General features: G+C 45.7%; 1 pseudogene; it reads right to left on the reverse strand.

The window, feature by feature from the left end:
• Positions 1 to 17,911: 17,911 nt before the first annotated feature.
• LOC144694619 (histone H3.3A-like) lies at positions 17,912 to 18,321 on the reverse strand (annotated as a pseudogene).
• Between the last annotated feature and the right edge of the window lie 252 nt (positions 18,322 to 18,573).

An 18,573-nucleotide genomic window follows, 5' to 3' on the forward strand; every position in this document is an offset into this window, starting at 1 on the left:
GTACATTTTGGTAAAAAGAGCATATAAAGTAAAGCATACAAGTGCAGGGGAGGTTCTGGAGCAGAGGGATATAGGTATATATGTGTAAATATAGTGAAACGTGGCAGGACAGGTTGAGAGGGCAGTTAATAAAGTATAAAGTTTCTTCGCCATTATTAATAAGAACATAGAGTACAAAAGCAATGTGGTTAAGTTGAGCTCTAGTTAGGCCTCAACTAGAGTTCTGCGGTCAGTTCTGGGCCTCACATTTTAGGAAGAATTTAAGTCATTGGAGAGAGAGAGCAGTAGAGGTTTACGGGAATAAGGTGTAGGATTCAATAGTTATGAAGAGAGGTAGGAGAAATTGAAACACTTTTCTTTGGATAAAAGAAGCTGGGAGGAGCTTTGATAGAAGTATCCAAAACCCTGAGGAGACTGGAGAGGGAAGTTAGAGAGAAAGTGTTCCCATTGGTGGAAGGAATATAAAAAAAGAGACGACAGATTTATGATAATTGGTAAAACAGAACAAAAGTAATATGAGGAAATAACTTTTTTAACCAGTGAGTGGATGCGTCTGGAATGCACTGCCTGAAGGTGTGGAGGAGGTTAGTTCAATCGAGGCATTCAAGAGGGAATTGGGTGTTTTCTTCGCAAATAAACAATTTCTCTGTTACGAGGAGAAGGCAGGAGAATGGCATTAGATGAGATGCTCATTCACAGAGCTGCTGCAGACACGATGAGCCGACTGGCTTAATTCTTGTAATAATTCTGTGATTCTGTCTCTACACCGCAAAACATATGCATATGCGAGGCAGAATCTGGTATCGCCCTGCAGCACCGCACATCTACCAAAACGCTCATCTCCGCCTCAAGCTTCCATCAACCAATACAAATTCTCAGGCCAGTCATCATCATACTCAACGTCGGTCTTGTCCATTTCACACGTTGCCTAAAGGACTCGATTGTTGTGCTTTGGACAATATATTGGGAGTCACAACAAACAACTGTTGATCATTCTCCATGCATTTCTAGGGTTAAAGCGTCTCCACTGCCATTCCCCACCTTTGCTCAGAATTCCAAAATTGGCTAAAAGTGCAACCATCTCCAGTCTGCCTATCAGCAACTCTGTAGTTGCACTGATGCCAGCACCTGTGTTCAGTCGATCTCGAAATTCAGCAATCATGGAGGCCTCCAAACTTTTAATCAATGCAGAACCGTCTGCATTTGAACTGAAAATGGTTGGAAATGAATGAATTCCCCCTTTTTTTTTAGGAAAGTAGCCATTTGTTCTAAGAGAGTCTCCTCCATGAAATGGAAACCCCGTCAGTGCTAGGAATATGTGAAATCTAGGTATAATATCGTAACTTAAATAGAAACACAGACTTGGAACATCTAGGACAAACTTTGTCAATCTCTCATAACACCTATTAAACTCCAGAATATACTCTTCCATGGACTGATGGTCTGCCATCGCAAATTTATCAAACGTTGACCACGCTATGTAGACTTCTAACAAATCACCTTCAATATAAAACCGATCCACCAATTGCCATAAAAGAGTTAGTCCCTCCTCAGTGTCCAAACCAGCTCCAAAAATAATTGACTCCTAATCTTATTGATTCCTGGTGCTGCCGAATTCAAAGCGGTGCCCTTCTTCCTCTTGGAAAACGAGGTAACTCGTGTCCACATTTCCACCTCATTTTCCGCTGCTTCTACGGTTCAAATTACCCAAAACACAGCTGCAATCAAAGGTTGGAAATTTGCTTCTGGCTTCAGCCATTTTTCACCAGAGATTTCCTGGAGCAATACTTCTGTCAGAAATAGATACAAAGAATGCTTATTCAGCTTACAGCCACTACAGCTCGACGTTCATTCTCTGGAACCATGGCACAATTTCATACTCATTCCCTGAGTAAAGGAGGAATATGGAGCCAGTCTTTCTTAACATTGGTTTAGTCACAAAACCCAGAGAACACAGGCACAAACTTAATTTTCCTTCCATCCACATGGGTGGAAACCAATTCTTTTATATGCTTAATAATAATGCACCGCCATTTCCCCAACTAATAACAGAACCTCTCACTTTTAACTAGAGCAGGCGCTTCATGTGACAGGATTACAACATTAAGGATGATAACCGTATCTACTTCAGAATTGGTGTGCGGTCAAAGACAGGAGGGTGTGACTATCAGTGAGGCAAGTAACTGGATCCAGCAAGTAGCAATGGACGAGCCTCAGTCCTTGCGCTTGTCCAACAGGAATTAATTGCTTGCAGCTTACATAAAAGAGAGCAGTGACTACACCGTGGATGAACGCAGTCCTAAAGGGTCTCATTCAAGCAGGCAAAGTAAAGAATTGAAATGAGCTGTAGAAGAGGACAGCATAGTCAGGTGTATAGATACTAATCTTTGCAGCATGAGCTAAGAGCTGAAAGTCCTGCTGCCCGCAAAATGCCCGTTTTAAGGCTGGAGAGGAACCTGGAATGGGAGGGGGAGGATCCAGTTACTCTGACCCATGTGATATCTCCTTCTGTGGCGCAACATTAACTTTGCTTTCTTTTTGTAATGATAACGCCCTTGTTAAGAGGCTTGGAACATTCCGGTCCATTTCGCCCTTGGCAGCCAGTGCTGGTGGTATAGTGGTGAGCATAGCTCCCTTCTAAGCAATTGACCCGGGTTTGATTCTCGGCCACTGCAGTCAGTGAGAAATGAGACAGCGTCTTCTACCTTTCCAATTGTATCTTCGTAAAACGGGATTGAACAATGTATCCTGCAGCCGATACTTTGCCTGACAGTCTGTGTCTCACTGCCTGAACTCACCCTGACTTTGTCTTTCACTCCGCCCTCTCTCCCTTTTCTCCCTTGTCCTATAAAACATCGTGGGATACGCTTACTGAAGGGCGAGAGCACAACATTTGTATTTTCATATTAATTAAACTTATTGCTGGCTGTGAATAATCTAATAATGTAAAATTAGACCTGTCTTAATCCAGCCAGAGCTGTGATGTGTTTCAGCCCCTGAATCTGGGGACCAGACACTGTGAGCAGAGCTGCGAAACTACAACTAACCCCGGAGAGTCCACAGCAGAGGACGAGCGGAGTGGGAAGCCTATCCCAGGAACTGTCAATCTGGGGGCAGTTTGTCCTGTGAAAGTGCAGATGTTAACATTATGCAAGAGAGACTGTGTGAAAGGGGCTGGCCGGTTAAAATAATGCCCCCCTGTGTTTCTGTGTCCGCTCTCAGCGCCTGATTTCTGTGCCCCTCTTGTGTGAAACAAAATTATTTCCCGTCATAGGATGACTCTGCTGCCAGCTCTGAAGTGAGTATTAAACGGGAAGATTGAGTTGATTTTGAGATTGTGTCAGTGAAAGGATGAGACCGCATGACCAGTGCAGAAGTAAAAGAGTTTTAAAACGAAACTAGGGTTTTTTCAGCGAATGAGGCCTTTTTCAAGAGCAACTATTCTGGCACTCTGGACTGTCCGAATTTCAATGGCTTTGGACAGTTTAACAGCAGAAAAGAACAAAATCTTTCATGCAGTAGGACACCCAGATCCCTCTGTAACTCCGAGCTCTGCAATCTCTCACCGTTTATAATATGTGCCCCTTATTTGTTTGTCCTCCCAAAATGGTCAAACTCACATTTTCCTACTTTACACCCCATTTGCCTTCTCTTTGTCCAATCACGTAACCTATCTACATCCTTCTGTCCCCTTCACAACTAACTTTCTTACCTCCATTTGTGTGATCCTTACTTCCCCATCTACTTTGACGGTTGTTCAATGCTCATTTGTTGCTTTTAGAAATGTTTCTGTTCAGGGATTGTTGTGAATGGGGAGCTATTCCTGCCCGGTAAGGTTCGAAAGTGATAGCAGAGTGAATCACAATCAAGAAAGGATTTTAAAACATAAACATTTCAACAAGGTCCATTCTTCTGCCTTCTCCCCGCACCCCTGCGCATTGATGGTTTCCCAACCATCATCTCATCCCCTCTTGCACCGGGACAGGCAGTGAGAATGCAGCCTATACCTTGGAAGGTGGGTAATGGAGGGGAGGCCTCTGCTCCTCCCAGCCGCACAAAGGTGGTCACATTAAAAATCCTTTGTGTGGTCCAGAGGCCACTCCCTCAGTACCTGCTGCACCCAGAGGCATTCCCACTTCCAGTGCTGGTCTGGGCCACATTTCTGCTTGTGATCGGTAAGTGGAGCAGCTCCATGTGGATCGGGAGTGAGTGGGGCCGAGAATGCGGGAGATTGGAGCCTATATTGGAGCTTCTGGGGAAGGGGTGGGCAGGTCAGCATGGAAATGCGGAGTGGGGAGCCAGGCCAGCACGAATATAGGGGCTGGGAGAATGGAGGCAAGGCCAGCATGGAGTTGGTTTAGAGGGTCCGGCGGCGGGGGAGAGGGGGTTGTGGGGGCAGGGGTGAGCGGTGAGAGGGCGGGTCGGGGGGGAAAGAGGCTTCAGGCAAACATCGTGTTTTTTTCGGATTTTCTTAGAAATAAATGGTCCGTTAACCTGATACTTCAAGGTAAGATAATTCTCTGCTTTAAACTTGGAATGTGAATTTTAAGGAGGTGCGGCACATTCCTGCTGCAGATTGAAACCTCATCCACACTATGAGGCCGCTAGTAATTCAGTACTGGGTCCTGTGCTGAGTCAGCCTGCATGGTGCACCCAGGGCTAGGACTTGGACTCCCTGCATTCTGGATGCAGAAAAAAAAATCACCACAGGCCAGTCCTCACCACAAAGGGGCCCGAAAAACCTGCAGCACATTCGGGAGATGTTCCTCGCTACATGTTTTTATCTCAACTGTAGGGGCCTCTTCAAATGCTGCTCGAACTTTCTTCAAACATTATAAAAGTTTGTAACATTTCTCAGTACTACCTCCGGACAAAGAGAGATGTTTTCTTCAACTAAGTTTAGAGTAGACAGACTGTTTCCCAGTCAAGAGTAGACAGACTGTGTTCACCCGCTTGAAGTCTGTTAATTACATCCAGCCAAAAATGGCCGAGAAACATTTGCCTTCAAATAGAGATCACAAAAAATGGTCAGTAACCCCAATTCTTGTCATGAAGTGTTCTCAGGTGTTTTTGTTTCCCGCCACTAATTTTCAGTCCTTTCTGTCATTGACAATTCTCACTCCATCAGCTGGTTCTTCCCACGCTGCTCCGCTTTTATTATCATCCGCTTCGGCCATAACAGGACCTCTCGTACGGACATCAGTTACCTTATTGCTGCCGAACACTCGGCGTCCCCGGCAGATCCAGCCGCAGCGAGCCGAAAGTTGTGTCTGGTTTTCTGGATCGCGGAGCTGCTGACCAGGATTGAGCCGCTGTCTGCCGTGAGCGAGCAGAAGGATCGAGAGAAAGGTTGGACGGGCCCAGTCAAATGGAAGGGAAGAGGGAAGTTCATCGGGAAAACTTTGAAAGTAAGTGGTAGGATTTTTATTTTCTTCTGTTGTAACACATAGAAGGTGAACTTGAGCCCATTTGACAGGGTGAAACTAATCAAATGAATAGGCCTGGGAACATGCCAAACAAGTTAGAATGTAAAACTGGCCAGAAAATTGTTTAAAATTCCTGCACAATTAGTTCTTCAATACTTCCGTTTAGCCGAGTGTCTACGGGTCAAAGTTGATCATTTCGTAATGAACTCAGACACATGATTTATGTTTTGTCTGCACAGCGCAGCCCAAGGCAGTGACCATTGCACTGTTACAGATTCAGATACAAATATCTGTGATAAGCGTGATACAAAGAATCTTTTAGTCAATCATATTGCTTGTGAAGTGACTGATTTCTGAGACATTCCAATATTAATTTTGCAGAGTTAAGGAAGAAGCTGTTGATCTGCAGCTGGGCGCTGCTGCTGACCGGGCTGCAGAAGCGAGCGCACAGTAGGTGAAGAATGTGAAGACCAAGGGCGATGTGCAGCCTCCTGCTGCTGGACTCCATGGCAATGGGAGTGGCCCTCCACAGGGAAAGGGAAAACAGTGTCATTCACCCGGGCCTGGGTTGGAGACTAGCCGACTGCTGTTTGCAGGGATAATGGCCAAGCTGGAGGATGAGGAGGAGGAGGAACCATCTACAGCCAGGACCGTGTCAACCCCCACCAGAGGAACCGAGCAATGATCAGCATTGATGATAACGGGCACTGCACACAGTGCCAGCGGAAAGGAGCCGAGTGAGCCAGCCAGAGGAAAGGGGGCAAGGCAGCATGAGGCTGAGACTCAACATTTAACCCCAGTCAGAATGAAAACAGCCACATCAGGCCAATGAGACACAGAGCATCTCACCACCTGCATTCGCAGCCACAAAAGGCTGAGCGTCACTTGGTAACAACTGAACGTACATGGGTGCGAAATGGACATGGACCGCCCAGCATCACAGATCCAACAACACTTTACCCACCTCCATACATACCAGTGGTCAGACTCCGAGGTGTGGCAGATGGACAAGCACACTTGGCCCTACGAGAGACTGTGGGTGAAATGGAAGTCCTGAGGCAGGAGAATGGTAACCTGCGTACAGAGAACGAGAGGTGGCGGGCTCAATTGAGCAGTTGGGTAAGGACAAGGCACTACAGTGTGTGATTGCTGCACATTAGGATGTATTGTTTGTGGGACCTGAAAACGGTGTTCTGTGAACTTGGAACTGAACACCCCTAACCCAGGTAGAGATTTGCAATTGGAATTCTTGCAATTATTCTGTATCCCTACTGCCCCATCTTTATACATCCCCTCCCCATAACTGCTGAATTTATAGCCCTTCGATTCCTCTGGGTAGACATAGAGAGTAATCTGTGACTTTACTCTTTCCATTGAAGCTGTGAATCCTGGAAAGCTGCAGTTCATGCGACACATTGTCGCTCCCTTGGAGAATAATGCTGGGTCCGACAGCAGGCCTGAAGGTGAAAAGGGGTGAGTACTTGTGGAACTCTCTCTCCGTTATGTGAACTTAGGTCACACTGCGAGGTCACATCATGCCCTCATCCTTGACTTTCCCGTGAACATGCTCACAAGCAGTGGGTCAGACAGACCAGGACTTATGCCAATTGGATGGCATCTCTCTCTTGTAATGCAACTGGATTAGTAATCTAATAAATCAAAAGTAAATTGTCATCTAAACAATTCGAGCCAGTCTGAAGTCCCTACAAACAGTTTCTACCACAAACATTGGACTGGAGCTCGCCGACAGCCCGCCATACAAATGTGTTCTGTACCCTCCTGACACAGATATCGAGCACAAAATTAATCGCATCTGGAATACTGTAAGCAACATTCATCTACATAACTATAATACACAGTAATTCATCGTCTTTAGATTGTATATAGTGTTCTCATAAATCCGACTCACTCAAACGAGAATAATTGTAAAAACAATCAATTATATATAAAACCGCAAAGTGCAATTGTGAAAATGTGTGAGAAATAAGGGCAGGTAACGATTGATATTTGGTGAGAAGGAGAGTCATCCATTGGTTCCAGAGGAGTGGAGGATTGAAAATGTTATATCCAAATTCAAAAACTGGGAGAAATGTTAAACTGCCTATTGCCGGCCAGCCTGTTTCACGCCAATGGCGGGGAAGCTTAGACAAACAATAATCCCGAAATAAATAAATAAATTGAAATAGAGAAATAAATCGGAAGCCTGGTGATCGCCGACACTGGCAGTTTTCCTGGAAGTTTAGTGTGAGTATTAAATGCGCAGATTTCACTATCGGCACATTTTCTCATTGAGAACTTAGAAAATTAGACTCACGAGGAATTCTTCGCGACATAATTGTCCTGACCACGGGGCAACTCAATTTCTATTATTCAACAATTACGTCAATGTTTAGGTTATTAAGCATTATAAATCCAGATTGGTTTTGAAACAATGTGAGTTCACTGAGAGAAGGTATCCTTTCATCCTCGCCTCTGAGGTAACTGAAGGAAGGCGGCACCCCTACAGTTCCACATTGAACCACCTCTTCAGTTTCATTTGTGAATGCGAGAAGCTAACCCTCGGTTTCTTTACTTTGGTTTTCTTTATAAAACGCTATGGGCCAAGGGCTGGTAAATGGCGTTAGGTAGGTAGGTCAGGCGCTTCTCACCTGTCGGTGGAGACTCGGTCGGCTGAAGGGCTTCTTCTGCACTGTGATTCTGTGAAAATCTGAAAGGTGCTGAATGTCATTCATATTCCTCTCTCTTCCTCTTCGCCAATCTTTCGTTTTCTTTTACTGTAACTTTGCCCCTTGAACTCTCTCCTAAACTTCTTCAATTTCTGTCACTAAACAGCAGCTCAGCCCCTACATTTAACCCACTGACTGTCCCTTTACTGAAGTCTTTCCTCATGATGGCAGGAGGGATGCGGTACATTTTTATTAGAACGGTGAACGGGTAAGATCAGTCCATAAACTATTGCCGCTGACCCAGGGTCACAGTCAAAGAATTAAAGCCAGTGATTTCCCTGCGGGAATTGGAAAATAATTCTACACACAAAGGGAGCTAGAATTTCTCTACTCGGCAATAAATGTTTCACCCGTTGTTTTATTTGAAATCTGAGATTCAAAGAGTTTTCTTAAATGAGATTATTAAGAATTATGAGGGAAAGGCGAAAATATGGAGGTAGTTACCAAACAAACAGAAAAACAGAACATGCTCCAGCGAATAAATGGTCTGAACGAGAATAAAGGTCGAGGAACAGCCCCTGACCTTCCATCTGGGTGCGATAGAGCATTCCGGACTCAACACTGAGTTCAACAATTTTAGATCAGAACATCTGCCTCAATATTGTTTGGTCACGTTTCTTTCTTTACTCCTTCATGTTACATTCGGACCGTTGCTTAGTGGCCATTCACAAGCTCATGTGGACACCTCTTTTTTTTTATTTCTTTCTGACAGCCACTGCAATTTGTTTGTAACCATGGAAACTCTCTCATTGCTTTCCACCCTCATTGTCATTGTCTTGTGTACATCCCACCTCCTCCCGCACTCCACTGGTTTAACCCCTGTCACATTTACATCTTTCTTCCATTTTGAAAAAAAATCATCGACCTGAACAGTTCCCCTTTTGTCTCCACAGATGCTTTATGAACTGCTGAATATTTCGACAATTTTCTGTTAATTTCGGTTTTCCAGTGTCTTTACTAGTTTGCTTTTCAATGTGAAGGCGTTTTGGAAAAAATCCTGAAAGCAATTCATATTCCTCTCTCTTTCTTCTTCGCCAATCTTTCAGCTTTCTTGCTCTGCAACTCTGTTTGCCTCTTGAGCTTCGTCCGAACGCCCCTCAATTCCAGAGACTAAAACACAGCTCAGTCCCTATGTTGAAGACACTGGCTATCCCTGTAACGAATCCCCCGTGATTTTTGCACTGATTTAATCCAAAATTCTGGAATGCTAAGGGAAACATGAAATCAATCCAAGACCTAATTCAGTTTCCTGGGAATCTCGGATTAAGGTCCACAGGGAACATATTCAAACCATGGATTCCAGCATGGAAATTAGGAAACAATTCTATGCACAAATGTTCCCGAAACTTCAGAACTCTCTTCAGTACAAGGAAATTAATGCTTGATCGATTGTTGTATTTTAAATCTAAGAATGTAAGAGCTTTGTTGGAGGATATTAAGGGCTATGGGGCAAAGGCGAGCATATGGCGATAGTCACCAATCAGACAGAAAATCATTGAACATGTTCTAGGGACTAAATGGCCTCAACAGCAACAATCTTCGAGAGACAACAGATCAACTTCCAACTGGGTAATCTGCAGCCTTTTGGTCTCAACATTGAGTTCAACAAATATAGATCCTAATATCTGCCTCAATGTTGTTTCTAGAGTGTATTATTTTGCTTATTGCTGGTTTGGTTTGTGACGTTTCTTTCTTTATTCTCCATGTTACATTCGGGCCGTTTCTATGCTGCCACTCACACCTCACCTGGACACACCCCTTCTTTCCTTATTATATTCCCACAATCACAAAAGCTCGGAAATGCTACAGCGCAGGAGAAGGTCATTCGACCCATCGTGTATGAATGAGCAATTCACTTAGTGCCATTCCCCGCCTTCTCCCCGTATGGACGGTCTTCCTTTCGAGATAACAGTCTCACCCCCTTCTTTATGCTTCCCTCGAACCTACCTTCACCACATTGTCAGGCGTCAGGCGGTGCATTCCAGAACTTAACCACTTTCTGCGAGAAAAAAATATGTTTTTTTCGTCGTGTCACTTTTGCTTTTTTACAAACAACTACTTTAAAGCTGCGCTAGCTCGAACTTGATCATTTCACGGATGGGAACAGTTGCTTCCCAACCTCTCCAGACCTTTCGTGATATTCAATCCCTCTAGCAAATCTCCTCTCAACCTTCCTTTCTCCCAGGGAATCAGTCCTAATTTCGCCAATCTATCTTCACAACTGAAGCTCCTCATCCTAGGAAACATTCTGGTGAACATTTTCTGCCCTCCTTCCAACATCCTTCACATTTTCACATCCTTCCAAAAGAGAAGTGCCCAGAACCTGGCGGGATGCACCAGCTGAGGCTGAACCAGAGCCTTCTACATATCTTGTTTATCTTATTCCCATTAAAACACTCTTTGGTTTTAGTGCCGTGAAATCCATTGCCTCCTGCCCTCTTAGACAATCACTTTTGAAGTGACCCCATAAACATCAGATCAGATCTATGCTGTGCAGGCCTTCCACATCCAGTTGTGAATAGTGGTGGACAATAAAACACCGCCTTACCAGCGGTTTTCACATCCACGAAGCAATAATAAAAAAGCTGTCAATGTATTCCGGGAATGGCAGCAATCCTACCCCGGGGTCCTATTCCAGTCACTGTTGAAAGGGTTCCAGTGGCTCAATCCGCTTCTCCGACACGTTGACCGATACCCCAAGGTCACCCACTGTTTCACTGAGATTCATGCCAAGGACAGTTTCCAGTTGGCAGGAAACAGGGGAACAAATTTTATTGAAATAAATTGTAGTTGATGGAGATGCCTTTAAAGCCTTGGTTTTTTGCCAGAATTACTTCTCAAATCCCTTGAGATATTCGTGGATTAATCCATAAGATCCCTCTTTGTGAAAGTGTGTGCGCCGGATCAAGATCAAAGAGCAAAAGAAAATCGGATGTCCTCTGTAACTTCTGCTCTAACCCAGAAACGTTTATCATTCGATTAACCAGACAAACCCATTCCTTCATTAGAATGATCTGAAGAGGAAGAGGTGCTTCAGCACAACTTTGCGTGCACGGTTTAAAGGGAATTTCGATCCTATTGTTCTTCTTTATATTCACACGTCATTCTAAATGCTTCCCTCTGACTTAAAAATGCTCAGCTCTTTGCCTGGTTAATTTGAAAAAAGCAAAAGCGCCATTGAAATTAGAACTCAGCATTGCCTGCATTACTGATACAAGATATCATGCACTAAACCACAGCGCAAAGTTATAAACAACACCAGGCTGCGATGTTTTGAACCATATTCCACTATTTTGCTGTAAACACATTGGTAATTCTACATCTGCTATGGGGCTGGGTGGCAGCGAGAATTGACAATTTTCAGGAAGGGAAATTAAGGCGGATATTCATCCAGGAAGTTCTGGAATGTTTGAGAAGCCGGGAGACACAGGATACACCTGCTCCTATTTCTCATGTTCTTACAGACACCACACAGAGGAAACACTAGGGTTATATCGAACTTGGAGTGGAAGCAGTGCTGATTCACCAGTGGGATTCCGGAGTTCAGTAGTATACTTTTGGAGTTAAAGTTTCCTAATCCTAGATTCGAGTAATCATAGAATGGGCTGTTTGGCCCATCGTGTCTGTGCTGGCTCTTTGATGGAGAAATTATTCTACTATCATTTCCCCGCCTTCTCCCTGATCCCTGCACACTTTCTTTTCTTTTCAGGGATTCAATTTTTCCTATTGCCTTGATTTAAAGAGTTTATTTTTTCATTCTTCATTATGTCTGTCTTCAGTATTTTCCCCTTTACAGGTGAGATGAGAATGGCGGATCTCGACATCAAGGCAGCTTTTGTCCGAGTGCAACGTCAAGGATCCCGAGCACAACAGGAGTTAATGGGAAGCAGAAAGTAAACGCTCCGCTGGTTGGAGTCATAACCATCACAAAGGTAAGTTGTTGTTGGAGGTCAATCATCTAATTTACAGGACATCACTGCAGGAGTTCCTCAGGGTAGAGACCTCGGCCTAAACATCTTAAGCTGCTTCATCAATGACTTTCCCTCCATAATAAGGTTAGGTGTGCGGATGTTCACTGATGATGGCACAACGTTCAGCACCATTCGAAAATCCTCACATACTGAAATAGTCCACGTCCAAATGCATCAAGGCCTGGACAATATCCAGACTTGGGTTGACAAGTGGCAAGTAACATTCGTGCCACACAGGCACCAGGCAATGACCATCTCCAACAAGAGAGAATATAGCCATTGCTCCTTGAGTCCAATGGCATTGTCATTACTGAATCTCTCATTATCAAAATCCTGGAATACCATTGACCAGAAACTGAACTGGACTAGCCATACAAATGCTATGGCTGCAAGAGTAGGTCAGAGGCTAGGAACCCTGCGACGAGTAACTCACCTTATGACTCCCCAAAGACTGTACACCATCGACATGGCACAAGTCAAGAGCTTGTTTGAATACTCTCCACTGGCCTGGATGAGTGCAGCAGCAACCCTCCAGAAGCTTGACACCATCCAGGACAGGCTAACCCGCTTGACTGTTACCCCATCCACCCAACATCGCTCCACCACGAGAGTACAGCAGCAGCAGTGTGCATCATCCAGCTGAAGCACTGTAGGAACTCAAAAAGGCTCCTTGGGCAGCAAATTCCAAACCCACGAACACTACCATCTAGAAGGACAAGGGCAGATGTACGGGAACGCCGCTACTTGGGAGGTCCCCGCCAACCCTCACATCATTCTGACCTGGAAATATATCGCCGTACCTGCACTTCCGCTGGATCAATACCCTAGAAATCCCCCTCACCCACACCGCTAACGGCACTGTGGGTGTACCTACACCACGTGGAATGGACAAGGCATCTCAGCAGCACTTTCCCAAGGGCAACTAGGGATGGGACTTTAATCTCTGCACATTAACAACCGTGCTTGACGCTGACCTGGTCTAAAGTTCTGAATCCCTCCCTAAACTACTCCACTCTTCCAGCTCCTTCTGATCTTTAAGATGTTATTTAAAAGCTACCGCTTTGACCAAGCTTTTATCATCTGATGATATCTCCTCTGTGGCCCAGCATCATTTTGGCTTCATTTGTAACTATAACACTCTTATTAAGAGTTTTGTGACTTATTGCTATATTCCTATGCCACCAGTTAGCTTGAAGCTGAATTTGTTCCGTTTCGGTGAGATTTTACTCCGAATACACGGGCGGGTTTAATAGAAATATAATTATTTCCCACCTCCACTTATCTTCCATTTAAAATGTAACTCAGATGTATTCCTTCTTGATGATAATGAAGGTTTTCCCTGAGCTGTAGTGTGGAGCCGGATAGAATTACCCGGATTTGTAAAATTCACCGATTCTCTGAATATTTTCCATCTGCTGCTTCCAATTTCTTATTTGAATATCGATTCCTGTGCAGGGATTGTTTTATTGTTCATAAAGTGACAGACTGCTCATGCTGGGAATCTGAAATAATAACAGAAGGTGCCGGAAAAACTCAGCAGGTCCTGCAGCATCTGTGGAGACAGGATATGGGGTTTCACATTTCAGCTGGATAGAAGATTTAACGAAAAGACCCGTGATCGAAGCTTCGAAACTACCAGAGCTACTCAGTTCTTCCAGAATTTTCCATTAGAATCATAGAATGGCGACAACATCAAAAGAGGCGATTCGGGCAGTCTAATCTGTGCTGGCCCTCTAAAGGAACAATTCACCCAATGCCACTCCCCGTAACCCTGCAATGCTTTCCTATACATGTGAGTGCGGATGGATTCTATAAATAACAGTCTCTGGCATTCCCTGTGATTGTGGAATTGATTCTGGAAATATCAGTCTCTGATACTGTCTGTACTTGTGGGATTGATTCGATCAATTTCAGTCCCTGGCACTATCTGTGAGTGTAGGATTGATTCTGTAAATATCAGTCTCTGATACTGTCTGTAATTGTGGGATTGATTCGATCAATTTCAGTCCCTGGCACTATCTGCGAATGTGGGATTGATTCGATGAATATCAGTATTTGGTACCATCGGTGGGTGTGGGATTGATTCTGTAAATATCAATCTCTGTTACTAGCTGTGAGTGTGGGATTGATTCTGTGTCTATCAGTCTCCGACTCACGAACAATCAGCATTCGGTGTGGGACTAAATACCTCATGCGCGGTCTTCCACTGCAAATCAGCAACTGAAATCAACATTTTCTGCAATTCACTTTGATCAGCATCTGAACATAAGAACTGGAGATGGGGAAAAGGTCAGAGAACAATAAAAAATCGAACTTGTCCTTTTAGAAAGCTCAATTTGGGATCATTCCCCACAGGGCATTTGCTGTTTACGAGCCCATCTTCACAAAGCAATCCTGCAGAAACATAGGAGGAGTGAGGGGGCTAGCGAGTTTGCTGGGACTGGGCAATAGTTAATACTTACTCACCTCTGAAGTGGGAGTTAAAGGAAAGACTTAGTTGATTTTATGATTTCAGTAGGAAAGTAGAGAACATGTCAGCGAATGGGTGAGAGTGCGAACTCTGCAGCAATAAAAGAGGTTTAAGTCGAAACTGAGGCTTTTTCAGCGAATGAGGCTTTTTCAAAAGCAACCATTCTGGTCTGAGTCAGGAAGGATCTAGCCTGCGGCTCTGGACTGTCCGATTTTCAATGGTATTGGAGAGTTTAGCAGCACACAGAACCCAAATGATTCATGCACTAGGGCACCTAGGCTCCTTTGAATCTCAGAGCTCTACAATCTCTCACCGGTTGGATTATGTGCTTCATTTTTGTCCGTCCTGTCAAAATGGGCAACCTGACATTTGATTACTTTCTACGTCATTCGCCAGGTCTTTGACCAATCACGTAACATATCTAGACCCTTACGCCCTCTTCTGAACTTACTTTCCGACCTACATTTGTGTCGTACTTACTTTACAGCCTTGCCTCATGTTCAAGTCTCACTTGTCACTTTTAGAGTGTTGTGAACGGAGATTTATTCCTGCCGGTAATTTTTGAAAGCGACAGCAGAACGAACCACAATTTATACAGGATTTTTAAACATGAACATTTCACCAGGTGTAATTCACCTGCCTTCTCCCCGCAACCCCGCACATTGTTAATTCTCCAATCATCATCTAGTCCCCTCTTGCTCCGGGACAGGAAGTGGGAATGCAGCCTGTGTCTGGGACGGTCAGTATTAAAGGGATGGTTTCTGTTCCTCCCAGCCACACAAAGGTGAACACATTAAAAATCCTTTGTGTGGTCCAGAGGCCACTCCTGCTGCTCCAAGGGGCATTTCCACATCCTGTGCTGGCCTGTGCCCATTTTCTGCTTGTTATCGGTAAGTGAAGAAGTTCCATGTGGATCGCGAGTGAGCAGGACCGAGAATGCGAGAGTTTGGAGCCTCAGGCCCGAGCCGGGAGAGGACGCAACGTTTTAAATTGGGCGCGGGTGAAGGGCGAGGCCGGAACCATGTGGATCTCGAGAGAGGGAGGAGTGGCGAATGCAAACAATTATTGTGATATTGGGGAAGGGGAGGGGGTAATCAGGCCAGCATGGAGACGGGGGAGGGGGAATCAGGCCAGCATGGAGACGGGGGAGGGGGAATCAGGCCAGCATGGAGACGGGGGAGGGGGTAATCAGGCCAGCATGGAGACGGGGGAGGGGGAATCACTCCAGCATGGAGACGGGGGAGGGGGAGTCAGGCCAGCATGGAGACGGGGGAGGGGGTAATCAGGCCAGCATGGAGACGGGGGAGGGGGAGTCAGGCCAGCATGGAGACGGGGGAGGGGGAGTCAGGCCAGCATGGAGACGGGGGAGGGGGAGTCAGGCCAGCATGGAGACGGGGGAGGGGGAGTCAGGCCAGCATGGAGACGGGGGAGGGGGAGTCAGGCCAGCATGGAGACGGGGGAGGGGGAGTCAGGCCAGCATGGAGACGGGGGAGGGGGTGTCAGACCAGCATGGAGACGGGGGAGTGGGTAATCAGGCCAGCATGGAGACGGGGGAGGGGGAGTCAGGCCAGCATGGAGACGGGGGAGGGGGTAATCAGGCCAGCATGGAGACGGGGGAGGGGGTAATCAGGCCAGCATGGAGACGGGGGAGGGGGTAATCAGGCCAGCATGGAGACGGGGGAGGGGGTAATCAGGCCAGCATGGAGACGGGGGAGGGGGTGTCAGGCCAGCATGGAGACGGGGGAGGGGGAGTCAGGGCGGCATGGAGACGGGGGAGGGGGAGTCAGGGCGGCATGGTGATAGAGGGTGGGAGGAGGGAAGCATGACCGGAATGGAGTTGTTTTTAGTGGGGGAGGCGGGTGAGAGGGGGGAAGAACTGGCTTGAAACAACTACCCTGATTTTTTTGGGATATTCTTTGAAATAAATGGCCGGTTAACCTAATCTTTCCGTGTGTAAGGGCTGTGACATTGAGAGAATTCTCTGCTTCATCCTCCGAATGTAATCTTTAGGGAGACGGGTCACATGGCTGCTGCAGTTTGAAACATCCTCCACATGATGAGGCCGCTAGTAATGCAGCACTCGGCCCTGTGCTGAGTCCGCCTGCATGGTGCACCCTGGGCTAGAAATTGGACTCCCTGTTTTCGGGATGGAGAGCAGAGAAGCAATGACCACAGGTCAGTTCTCACCACAAGGGGACCTGCAAAACCTCCAGCACATTCGGGAAATGATTCTCGCTACATGTTTATCTCAACCGCAGAAATCTTTTCATTTGCCGCTCGTGCTTTATTCAAGAATTGTTTCCGTTTCCACCCTTTCTCAGTGCCATCCCCGCACATAGGGAGATGTGTTCTTCAACTTAGTTGAGAGTGGACAAAATGTCCACTTGAGGTATAATAATTACACCCAGTTGAAAATGGTCTAGAAACACCTGCATTCCAATAGAGATCAAACAAATCTCTAGATTGGTATAGTCACCAATCCTTGTCGTAAACTGTTCCCAGATCTTCTAGCTTCCCGCCACTAATTTTCAGTCTTTTCTGACCATTGGTGCCATTCTGACCATTGACCATTCTCACTCCCTCAGCGGGTTCCTATCAGGCTTTATCCACTATTATTACCATCCCTTTCGTCCATCTGGACATCAGTGACCTTATTGCTGCCGAGCACTCGGCGTCCCCGGCAGATCCAGCCGCAGCGACACGAAAGTTATGTCTGGTTTCCTGGATCGCGGAGCTGCTGACCAGGATTGAACCGCTGTCTGCCGTGAGCGAGCAGAAGGATCGAGAGGAAGGGGAGACGCGCCCTGTCAAATAGAAGAGGCGAGGGAAGGTCTTGGGGAAAATTTTGAGAATAAGTGGTAAGATTTGTTCTTTATTTTCTCCTCCTGTAACATAGAGAAGGCCGCAGTGAAGATCAGCGCATTTGACAGGGAAAAAAATAGATTATTGAATAGGCCTGGGGTCATGGAAAACAATGTAGAGTGTAAAACTAGCTAGAAAACCGTTCAAAACATCAGTCTGCACAATCGTTTCTTCAATGCTTCCGTTTAGATATGCATGTATAGGTCAAACTCGATCATTTCATTTTTTTAAAGATACTAATGTTTATTTTGCAACCTGAGCCAAGAGTTCTAAGGAATGTTTACAAAATGTTTCGCTATTTCCAAATTAAGACACGACCAATACTCAAAACTAACAAAAATACAAAATAAAGGCCCAGCCTCCACAAGAAGCCAAACCTACGGTCCAATAATGTTTTAGAAAATGTTTAAATGTCACTTCAAAATAGTCTGGAGGCAATGTGATGAAGCAAAGAGTTTAAGCACGCTGCCCCCTGTTCCGTCGTACCAGTTGAGTGTCTTTGGGCATAACGGTCACTCTTTTGACATGGATGGCACACAGGTTGGTGTCCTCAAACAGGCCAACCAAGTAGGCCTCACTGGCTTCCTGCAAAGCTCCAATTGCCACACTCTGAAACCGCAGGTCAGTTTCGAAGCCATGGGCAATTTCCCTCACCAGGCGCAGGAAGGACAGTTTACGGATAAGCAACTCTGTGGAATTCTGGCATCGGCGGATTTCTCGGAGCGCGACTGTACCCGGCCTGTAGCGATGAGGTTTCTTCACTTCGCCAGTAGAGGGGGCACATTTCCGGGCTGCTTTGGTGCCAGCTGCTTCCTGGGCGCTTTGCAGCCACTGGACTTCCAGGCTACCTGTTTGGTACGAGCCATCTCCGCTCACAGGATCAACCTGACCACCTGCAATAGTGAACTCAGGTACATGATTTATGTTCTTGTCTGCAGAGCGCAGCTCAAGCAATGATCATTGCTCTGTTACAGAGGCAGATACTAATGGCTGCAATAAACAAAGAACCCTTTTATTCAATCCTATTCATTGTGAATTGACTGATTTTGGAGACATTCAAATATTACTTTTGCAGAGTTAAAGAAGGAGCTGAAGACCGTCCAGTACACTGTTGACCT

Source organism: Cetorhinus maximus, chromosome 20 (genome assembly GCF_964194155.1).
Source record: "Cetorhinus maximus chromosome 20, sCetMax3.hap1.1, whole genome shotgun sequence".
Lineage (NCBI taxonomy): Eukaryota > Metazoa > Chordata > Chondrichthyes > Lamniformes > Cetorhinidae > Cetorhinus > Cetorhinus maximus.